General features: G+C 41.9%; 1 protein-coding gene across 1 annotated transcript in view; it reads right to left on the bottom strand.

Annotated features, from left to right (window-relative positions):
- The window catches only part of crot (carnitine O-octanoyltransferase), an 85,826-nt gene that overhangs the window by 74,009 nt on the left and 1,662 nt on the right, over nucleotides 1-10,155 (bottom strand). The window contains exon 2 of the mRNA XM_043691042.1: nucleotides 149-242. The gene's annotated coding sequence lies outside the window, so the exon portion shown is untranslated. The remainder of the gene's footprint in view (nucleotides 1-148; nucleotides 243-10,155) is intronic.

Here is a 10,155-nt window from a genome sequence, read left to right as displayed (position 1 = left end):
GCAGGCACTCTGCCTCTATTCCTGATGAAGGGCTTTTGCCCGAAACGTCGTTTTTCCTGCTCCTCGAATGCTGCCTAACCTGCTGAGCTTTTGAAGCACCACTCTAATCTAGAATCTGGTTTCCAGCATCTGCAGCCCTTGTTTTTACCTAGGTGGTAGAGGTCAGGGGTTTGGAAGATGCTGTCTATGGAGCCTGGTTGAGTTCTTGCTTTGCTTCTTATAGATGGTACATGCTGCTGCGACTGTGCAATGGAGAAGAAGGGAACAAATAATGAATGTTGTTGATGGGGTGCCAATCCAGCTTCTTGAGCATTACTGAAGTTGCACTCATCCAGGCATGGCAAAAATGAGGACTGCAGATGCTGGAAACCAGAGTTTAGATCAGAGTGGTGCTGGAAAAGCACAGCAGGTCAGGCAGCATCCGAGAAGCAGGAAAATCGACGTTTTGGGAAAAAGCCCTTCATCAGGAATAGCCTGCTGCACTTTTCCAGCAACACATTTTTAAGCTCTGATCCCCAGCAACTGCAGTCCTCACTTTCTCCAAAGCTGGGGTGTGACAACCAAGTTATTTAGTTACATTATTAGACTTTCAATCACCACAAATCTTGTGGAGTATCTGCAGTATTATCTGCTATTATTTCAGATTTTCAGCATCCGTAGTAGGTTGTTTTAGTTCTATTAAATACTATTAACAATTCTAAGGTAGGGTGAAAAAATTGCACACACTTATTGGCCTGTAAATCTTACTGGTTTAGTTGCGTTGGAATTTTTTTTAAATGCCCTGATTATATAAATAATTCCCAGCTTTATGGCTTATTTGATAAAATCTCACCTGAAAATTTTCAAAGTTGGAAATTTCTGCAGATGTCAAAAGTATTACAGAAAAAAATACCAATGCAGATTGTCACATATTAGACACTCCCCCACTCTTTTTTTGGCAAAATGCATGTTTAAGCCTATACTCTGAATAAGTTTATTCAATTCATAAATGTTTACGGTTATACTTATATGAGGAGTTGACCTCAATTTCTCAGCTCAAGATGCAAGTTTTAAATTATACTTGCCTTAGAAGTTAGCATGTGGGTTCAAGCAGATGATATGTTGCTAAGTACACACGCTGAACTTCCAGACATGCCCACACAGAGAAGACTGTACATGGCAATTGTTGAGTGGAAACCAGCAGTTTAGGTTTTATAATCAGCATCTACATACTTTTAAAATCAACCTGTCCAGAGATATTATTATACACCTCTGCAGCACATGGGACTTTAACTTGGGCCTCCTGGTTCAGAGGTAGTGACACGACCACTGCAAGGTGACAGCCCCTATACTCAGCGACTTAGTCAACAGACTTTGAAGGTTCAAAGGCAGACTTATGTACTGTGATCCACAGTATCCTCATTTCCTTCCTGCACAATCACAATAATAAAATTCATGAACTAATGGTTCAGCATGTTCTCATTCTCCTTTCTAGTCACATCTTCCTGTTCGGTTTCATGTTCACTCTGACTAAAATTTTACAAAACATTAAATTTTGATGATAAGGAACAGAAAGCCTCTGAACAAGCAACCCACTGACTAGGAAATAAAACTGGTGCAAATACAATGTTATCACATGACAAACTAGGCCATGCAAATGATCAAATGGATCATTCGAAAAGACTCAGGTATCCCTTGTACCAAGTACCAAAGACATGGAAAAAAAATACAGTTCAATTTCAGGGATAAGACACATCTCACCAGCAGCTCCACAGTGGAATCAAACAGTTCAGGGTCAATAAAGGCTTTTTAACTTATAAATCTGTAAAAAAAAACTATTCTGAAAATAAACACAACAAATATCCTGGAGTATAAACACATGTATGTCTAGGTCAGAAATACTACTCCTTAAAAGGACTGTCAAAAGGGATAGGCATTCTAATAGGAATTCTACATTTTGAACCAGATGTGCAGAAGAACCCTGACTTTTGCTGGCGAGGGCTGATATAACTTTCTTTAAACCTCCAAGTTCTTTCATTTCTCTTATATACTGCACCAAACACACTCCTCCTAACAGTAACTAAATGTTAGGATATCAAACTAGTAAAAGGGTCAAGGCTTACTGATCCATCAGCCTGTTTTCACATCGCTAATGTCTTAAGCATGCTATCCCTAGCCCACCTAGAATTATGCAGTCTTCAACAATTGGCTAAAAGTCAGATTAAAAACAGACAAAATCTAAAAGGTAAAAACTGAAAGTGTCCTCTCTGAGCTTGTTGGGCAAACAAAACTCAGTCACGTTGCATCTCTGGTGCACATTGGGAAGTCTGAGAGTTGGTGACTAAGCAAGCAAATCACAATTGGCTTACCAGGTTTTATAACTCCCTGACCTTGTGCCGGGGCGGGGGGGAAGAGAGCAAAAGAGAGTGCGAGAGAAAGAAGAGGGTCATTTGTCTCATAGTGATAACGTTCCTACTACTTAAACAGGCTGCTTGGGTTCAAGTCCCATCTGCTCCAGAGGTATGTAATAACATCTTCTATAACTGTCTGATAGGGTAGCAATCTGAATCCCAGCCATATAAAAGAAATTAAACACCCTGCCTTGGAGTGCTCCAGCCCAGAACAGTAACAAGTGTTTGGTGAAAGAGCAATTCAGTGAGAAAGGGAGACAGGTACTCTTTGGTCTCTATCTTCAGCTTCATGGAGATCAGGCATTGAAAAATTGCATGAGAGAGATAAGCTTTGAAAATATTCAGGAAAGACATTATGGAGAGAACATAAAATCAAGTGGGACTGGGAGCCAGTGTGAGGTAAAGGGTGGCCTTGGAAAGCAGACCATGTGAATAATTCAACTAGTCTCTAAGGAAAAAAAAATTGTTCTTTCCATAAAGCATAATGAATAAGTGCTACCATATACAGAGGAATCTCGATTATCCGGCATTCGATTGTCCAGCAAGATCGCAAGGTCCCGATGTTTGGCTAAACTGTGTCATCCGGTATTCGATTAACCGAACGAAATACTCCCCGCCCGTGTCCTTCGGATATTCAAGGTTCCTCTGTATTTGCTATTTACTAAACTACCAGAAGCAAATTAAAATGGAGTCATTTAAGAGCAAGTCACAGTGAGGCAGCCTTACCAGGTGGAATACTGCTCTATATCACGTGGTAAATCAGGGACGCTTCCAGTGCCCACAATGACATTCATGTTGGAGGTATATCCTGCAACTACAAGAAATCTGTGTTTTAGATTTGGAGTGGCAGCTGGTGTCACCACGGAGGAGTATCTGTAAGGTTGAGATCTTCATAAATTGGATGTACATCACGGTGGTCATACTACAGGAAAAGAGTGGACAGCCAGGAATGTGACTGCCAGAGTAAAAATAGTAGGCAGATAATGTAGGGGTCTTTTTGGGGTTGGGGTTGGGTAAGGTGGAAAACAAATCCTGCCTGGCGATTGTTGCACAGTCGCCATTCATCCGTTGTTGTAGCATCTGCATGGTCTCACCAAATGTATCATCCCTTGGCTCATATTCTTATGCGGTGTATGAGGTAGACACATTGGCCAAGTCACATGAGTATGTACAGTGTACCTGGTGGGTGGTGTTCTCACACGTGATGATAGTATTTGTGTCGATGATCTGACATTTCTTGTAGCGGTTACCATGATAGGGTTGTGTGGTGTTGTGGTTGCTGTTCTCTTGAAGGCCTGGTTAGTTAGCTACAAACAATGGTCTATTTGAGGTTAGGTGGTTGTTTGAAGGTGAGTAGTGGAGGTGTAGGGAATGATTTTAGCAAGATGCTCGTCATCATCGCTGGCATACTGAAAGCTGCGAAGAGCATTGAACCGTTTCTCCGCTCCAGGGAAGTACTGTACGAGGAAAGATCCTGACAGTTGTATCCCACGTCCGTCTTCTGAGGAGATCATTGCAGTTTGTCGCTGTGGCATGTTGGAATTGTCGATGATTGAAGCAACATACCCTATTCTTATGAAGGCGTGTTTCAGCATATATAGACATCCATTGTGTTCCTCCTCATCCGAGCAGATCCTGTATATATGCAGCGATTGTTCATAGGGAACGGCTTCTTTAACATGTTTAGCATAGATGCTGGAGAAGTGAAGCAATGTGAGATTATTCTTGGGCTTGCAATAGGAGTGAAGTACTGAAGCGTACATCATTGATGGAGATGCGAGTGTCCAAGAATGAAACCAATTCTGAAGAGTAGTCCATGGTAAGTCTGACGGGAGGATGGAATCCATTGATATCACTGTGTAGTTGTTTCAGTGATTCTTCACTGCGAGTTTGAAGGAAGAAGATGTCATCAATATATCTGGTGTATAGTGTTGGTTGGAGGTCCTGTGCAGCGAAGTCTTGTTTGGACATCTGCATGAAAATGTTAGTGTACTGGGGCACAGTTTTGGTCCCCATGGCTATTCGCATGTCTGAATGAAGAGCTGGTTGTTGAAGATGAAAACATTGTGGTCAAGGATGAAGTGGATAAATTGTAGAATAGTGTTTGGAGATTGGCAGCTGTTGGGGTTGAGTACAGAGGCTGTTGCAGCCATCCCACCATTGTGGGGGATGCCGGTGTAAAGTACCAAAACATCCGTTTTGATGAGGGATGTTTCAGGTTCAACTGATCCATGGATGCTAAGTTTCTGTAAGAAGTCCATAGTGTCATGATGGAAGTTGGTGGTTCCTTGTACGATGAGTTTCAGGAAACCCTTGACACAGCCAGAGAGATTCTCACAAAAGGTCTTTAGCCTGGTATGATGGGACGTCCAGGCGTGTTGGTTTTTGGGAGGTAACAGAAGTCTCCTATACAGGGAATGGATGGGATGAGAACACACAGAATTCTCTGAAGGTCTGGATCGAAGGTCTTGTTCAGTCTGTTGAGTTGACAGGTGTGTTCTTTAGTCAGACTGGTGGATAATTGTCTGTAATGTTCCTGGTTGTTCAGTTGTCAGCATTCTTCTTTGTGATGGTCCATTCTATTCTGTATGACGATGGCTCCTCCTTTATCTGCTGGTTAAATGACAATGTTGCGGTTGGTTTCGAGAGTATGGATGGCATTGTGTTGTGCTTGAGTAACGTTCTGGGATATCTTGTGAGTGATGAATCTAGCATTGCCACATCTCCGAATGCTTTGAGCGTACAGTCAAGCCTAGGGCAGCGGTCTTCCAAAGGGGTCTTTAATCGACTTAATCTTGTTTTGTTGCTGCACTACGGATCTGTCAACTGTTCCGTTTCGTTGCTGTCTAATTGAGCTCACTTCTGACATCTTGGGGTTTGTGGAAGAATTCCTGGAGTCTCATTCACCTGATGAGTTCCTCAGAGTCTGCCACGAGACTAATAGGATCCATTTTAGTAATGGGGCAGAAATGGAGCACTCAGCTTAGTACTTTGATTTTGTCTGATTAAAGGGTGTGGTCAGACAAGTTAACAATGGATTTCCCTGTGGTGGTACTGCTTTCAACCGTGGTAAGGAGGACGGCTTCTTTGTTGATGGTGGTCATGTTGAGTTTCTCAAGTTTACTGTTTTAGTGTGCATGTCGATGGCATAGTTCCGTCGCCTTATCTGCTTGGCAGTGTCTCATAGCTTGGCAGTGTCTCATGTCTGAGGCGCAAGCTGAGAATATGGACTCTGTCTTGGTTTCAAGGTTGCGACATCTGCTGCCAAGCTTGTGTACGTGTTGAGAAGCATGTGAGAGGTGCAACAGCTGAGTCTCTCAGTGTAGTCTGTGTTGAATGTCGACTTGAGTGGGTTTGTCATCTGTAGTCCTTTCGGGATCTTGTCTGCTTTCTTGCATCTCTATAGAAAATTGATGTCAGTGTCGACATGTGTGATCTTCTTAGAGATCCTCTCCACTTTGAGCTAGCAGTTTGAGGTGTCGATGATAGCCATGATGTGGAGATGCCGGTGTTGGACTGGGATGGACAAAATCAGAACTCACATGACACCAGGTTATAGTCCCAGCTTTTGGAGCACTACTCCTTCGTCAGATGGATAGGAGAGAGATGCCCAGGCACAGAATATATAGACAGAGAGACAATAACAAGATAATTCCAGGAAATCAAAGTATCAACAGTACAAATAATGTAAGTAGAATGTCAATAGGGTGAATAACAAGGCTTTGCAGATAATCAAGTGTCAACAGACTAATACAAACGGTGTGAATAATGAGTGAAGGAATGACCTATGAACAGATTAATTAAGGCAGAGAGATAATTATCAATAATCAAAGTAAGACGGTACTAGGGTCCACAGAGTTGCATGACAAGGGTCGAACAAAAGTAATCAACAACTGTACGAATTAATTAAGGCAGAGAGATAATCACAAATAATCAAGGTAATGGTGTCAAAACTGGGCAGTTAGGATGACTTCACAAACACAGACAATATGGTGGGGTTACATTAGTGTGACATAAACCCAAGATCACAGTTGATGCCATCCTCGTGAGTGTGGAACTTGGCTATCAGTTTCTAATTGGCGATTTTGCATTGTCACATATTTCAAAGGTCACCTTGCAGAGCACTTATCTGAAGATCGGATGCTTAATATCCTTGACTGCTGAAGTGTTCCCTGACTGGGAGGGAACACTCCTGCCTGGCAATTGTTGTGTGGTGTCTGTTCATCCATTGTTGAAGCGCTCCCATGGTCTCGCCAATGTACTATGTCCAGGGGCATCCTTGCTTGCAGCTTATGATGTAGACAACATTGACAGAGTATCATGAATATATAGTGTACCTTGTGGTTAGTGTTCTCATGTTGATGATCTGATATATCTTGCAGAGGTTGCCATGGCAGGGTTGTGTGTCTGTCTTCTGAGGAGATCGTTGTGGCATGTCGGAACTGTCAATTCTTGAGTTGAGCATTGTATCCCATTCTTCTGAGGGTGGCTGTCAGCATCCGTAGATATCCATTGCATTCCTCCTCATCTGAGCAGATCCTGTATATACGCAGGGCTTGTCTTTAGAGGATGGCTTCTTTAATGTGTTTAGGGTGGAAGCTGGAGAAGTGAAGCATCATCTCGACACTACAGACTTCTTACAGAAACTCAGCACAATGAAAATCCACAACAATGTCCTCAGAAGATAGACAGAGATTTTGACCGACAGGGTACCCTTAGCCAGTACTTCCCAGGAGCAGAGAAGCTAAGCCACCTTCTTTACAACCTTCAGCATGGCAACAATGCCGATGAACATCTCGCCAAGGCTATCCTCACACTCCCAAACAAATAACCTCAAACAGACCATCACTCGTAGCAAACTAGCCAGCCTTCAGAAGACAGCAACCCTGACAACGTTAGCCTACCAAAGCAACCTCTGCAAGACATCAGATCATTAACATGGATACTATCATCACACATGGGAACACCACCTACCAGGTACACTGTACATACTCATGTGACTCGGCCAACATTTGTCTATCTCATACACTGCAGGAAAGGATGCTCCTAGAGATACAGCATTGGTAAGTTCATGCAGACACAATGACAACAGATGAATGGACACCAAGGAACAATCGCCAGGCAGGAGTGTTCCCTCCCAGTTGAGGAACACTTCAGTGATCAAGGACAATCTGCATCCCATCTTTGGATAAGCATTCTCCAAGGCGACCTTCGAGATAAATTACAATGCAGAATTGCCAAGCAGAAAAGATAGCCAAGTTTTGTATTCATTAAGATGGCCTCAATTGTGATTTTGGGTTCATGTTGCACTACATGTAACCCCACCATACTGTTCGGTGTTTGTAAAGTCATCATAACTGTCCTGTTTTGATGTCATTATCTTAATTATTTTGACTATCTCTCTGCCTTAAGTAATAAGTTGGTACAGTTTTTGATACTTTTTACTTTTGTTAGACCTTGTCATGTGACTCTGATAACTACTCATGTTTTTCAGCCATTTGGTCTGTCTCTAATACCATGTTACTTTTGATTATTTGTACTTACTCTGTCTAAATTAATCGGTTCATGGGTCATCCCTTCACTTGTTATTCAGCTGTCAACACTTTATTCACACTGTTTGTATTAATCTGTTGACACTTGATTATCTGCAAAGATTTGTTATTCAGCCTGTTGACACTCTGCTCACACTATTTGTACTGTTGACACTCTGTATTATCTGAGTTATCTTGCCATTGTCTCTTCACCTATATATTCTGTGCCTAAACACCTCTCTCCAATTCACCTGACGAATTGGGAGTGCTCCAAAAGCTTGTGATTTCAAATAAACCTGTTGGGCTATAACCTTGCGTCATGTTGTGTCATCCACCCCAGTTCAACATTGTCATCTCCACATAATAGAAAGAAAGTGTTGGAGGGAGAGTGTCAGGCACTTGAGGCACTGATTCATTATGGAGAAGATGGAACCTGTACTAGCTGGATGGGTTACATCCCAGCAGGACAAGGACATAGGCTTTGCTGGGGCATCGGTTAGCGCAATCAAGGAGGGTTTAAACCAGAATGGCATGGGGATGGGAATCTGAGCAGGGACACAAGAGTGAGGGAAACAAAGATGGAAGTGATGATAAGTAGAAATCAAAAGCAGAAGGCAAAGGAAGCCAGGGCAAGGGAGCAAATATTTTACATATGCAAACACACACAGACACAAAATTTGGATAAAGGAATCAAATATTTCCACATTTGCCGATGGGAAGGAGGTAGGATTGAATGATAAAGAATAAATACATGGCTTCAGGGCCATTTAGACAAGTTCTGCAGGCAAATTCACAGCAGACCAATGTGAATTGATAAAAGTCTACTTGAGTAGGAAAAATAGAAAATCACATTATAATTTAAATGATGATAGATTGGGAAATTGTGATGTACAGAGGGACCAGGGTGCCATTGTACACCAGTCACTGTAGGTGGAACAACAGTTAAGAGAGCCAGTGGTATTTTCAGCCTTCATCTCCAGAGTTTGAATACAAGAGCAGGACAGTGTTGCTCAGGTTGACTGGGCCTGTATTCATTGGCGTTTAGAGAAAAGGGAGGGGGGAGGGGGGATTTCAGTGAAACATACAAAATACTGACAGGAAAAGAAATTGGTGGAAAAATTCAGCAGGTTGGTTCTGATAAATGGTCACTGGATCTGAAATGCTAACTCTGTTCTTCTCTCCACAGGTGCTGCCAGATTTTGTGTTTCTCTAGCACTTTGTCATTGTTTCAGGTCTTCAACTTCTGCAGTTTTAAAAAAATTGCTTCATTTGACTGAATACATATTTTTTTTCAGCACAGACTCAACAATCTTTAGATCTGTATCTCGGAACAGGGGTTTTAAACTGGGTATTCATCGCTATGGCTTCCCTTTGCAACCTTTCCATAAGGTATCTATCCCTCCCATGATTGGAAAACTAAGGTTGAAAAACTCCATGCACACACATCTCTCTGTCATTACTTTATTTCCATGTCAGTGAAACCTTTATGCACATTCACTATTAGACTCAAATTTCTCTAATATCCCATTACCAGGTTCCTAAATTGTACTCACCACAAACACCAATTGGTGTAAGACTGTCACTAATGCTGTCATACCATTTAAAGTTTGCCTTGCCTTCTGACATTCAATCCCAAGTTATTTAGCATGATATGTACCCCTCTTCTCATAAAAACCTCTTTGAATATATCTTTTCATCCTTATATCTATTCAATAACCCTACCACCTGGACAAATGCTGCAAATTAAGATGTGCTATAAAAATGTAAGCTGCTGTCAGATTAAGTTAGTAAAGGGATCACAACCAGAGAATAATAGACGGTTCTTAATGCATAGCCTAGTGGGACGTGTATTCGCCACAGAACGTTCTATCAAAACACCATCAAGCAGATAGGAGATCAAAAGAGAGGCAATACCAAAATTTCATTCAGCAACTGATATGTTAGTACCCAGAAAGAATGAATCAGAAAGCGTGCAAAGATGACTTGTTGAAGTTATGTCAAAAACGTGATTATAATACTGTATTCAATGGCCTTTAGGAGAGAGTGTTGTAATTATCAGTCAGCACATGTTGCAACTAAACTGCACAAGGAAGCACAACAGAATCAAATATGTTGTGGTTCTGTTCGCCGAGCTGGGAATTTGTGTTACAGACTTTTTGTCCCCTGTCTAGGTGACATCCTCAGTGCTTGGGAGCCTCCTGTGAAGCGCTTCTGTGATGTTTCCTCCGGCATTT

The sequence above is a fragment of the Chiloscyllium plagiosum genome, chromosome 5 (assembly GCF_004010195.1).
Source record: "Chiloscyllium plagiosum isolate BGI_BamShark_2017 chromosome 5, ASM401019v2, whole genome shotgun sequence".
In the NCBI taxonomy this organism is placed as follows: Eukaryota; Metazoa; Chordata; class Chondrichthyes; order Orectolobiformes; family Hemiscylliidae; genus Chiloscyllium; species Chiloscyllium plagiosum.
This window is presented reverse-complemented; position numbering and strand designations above follow the sequence as displayed.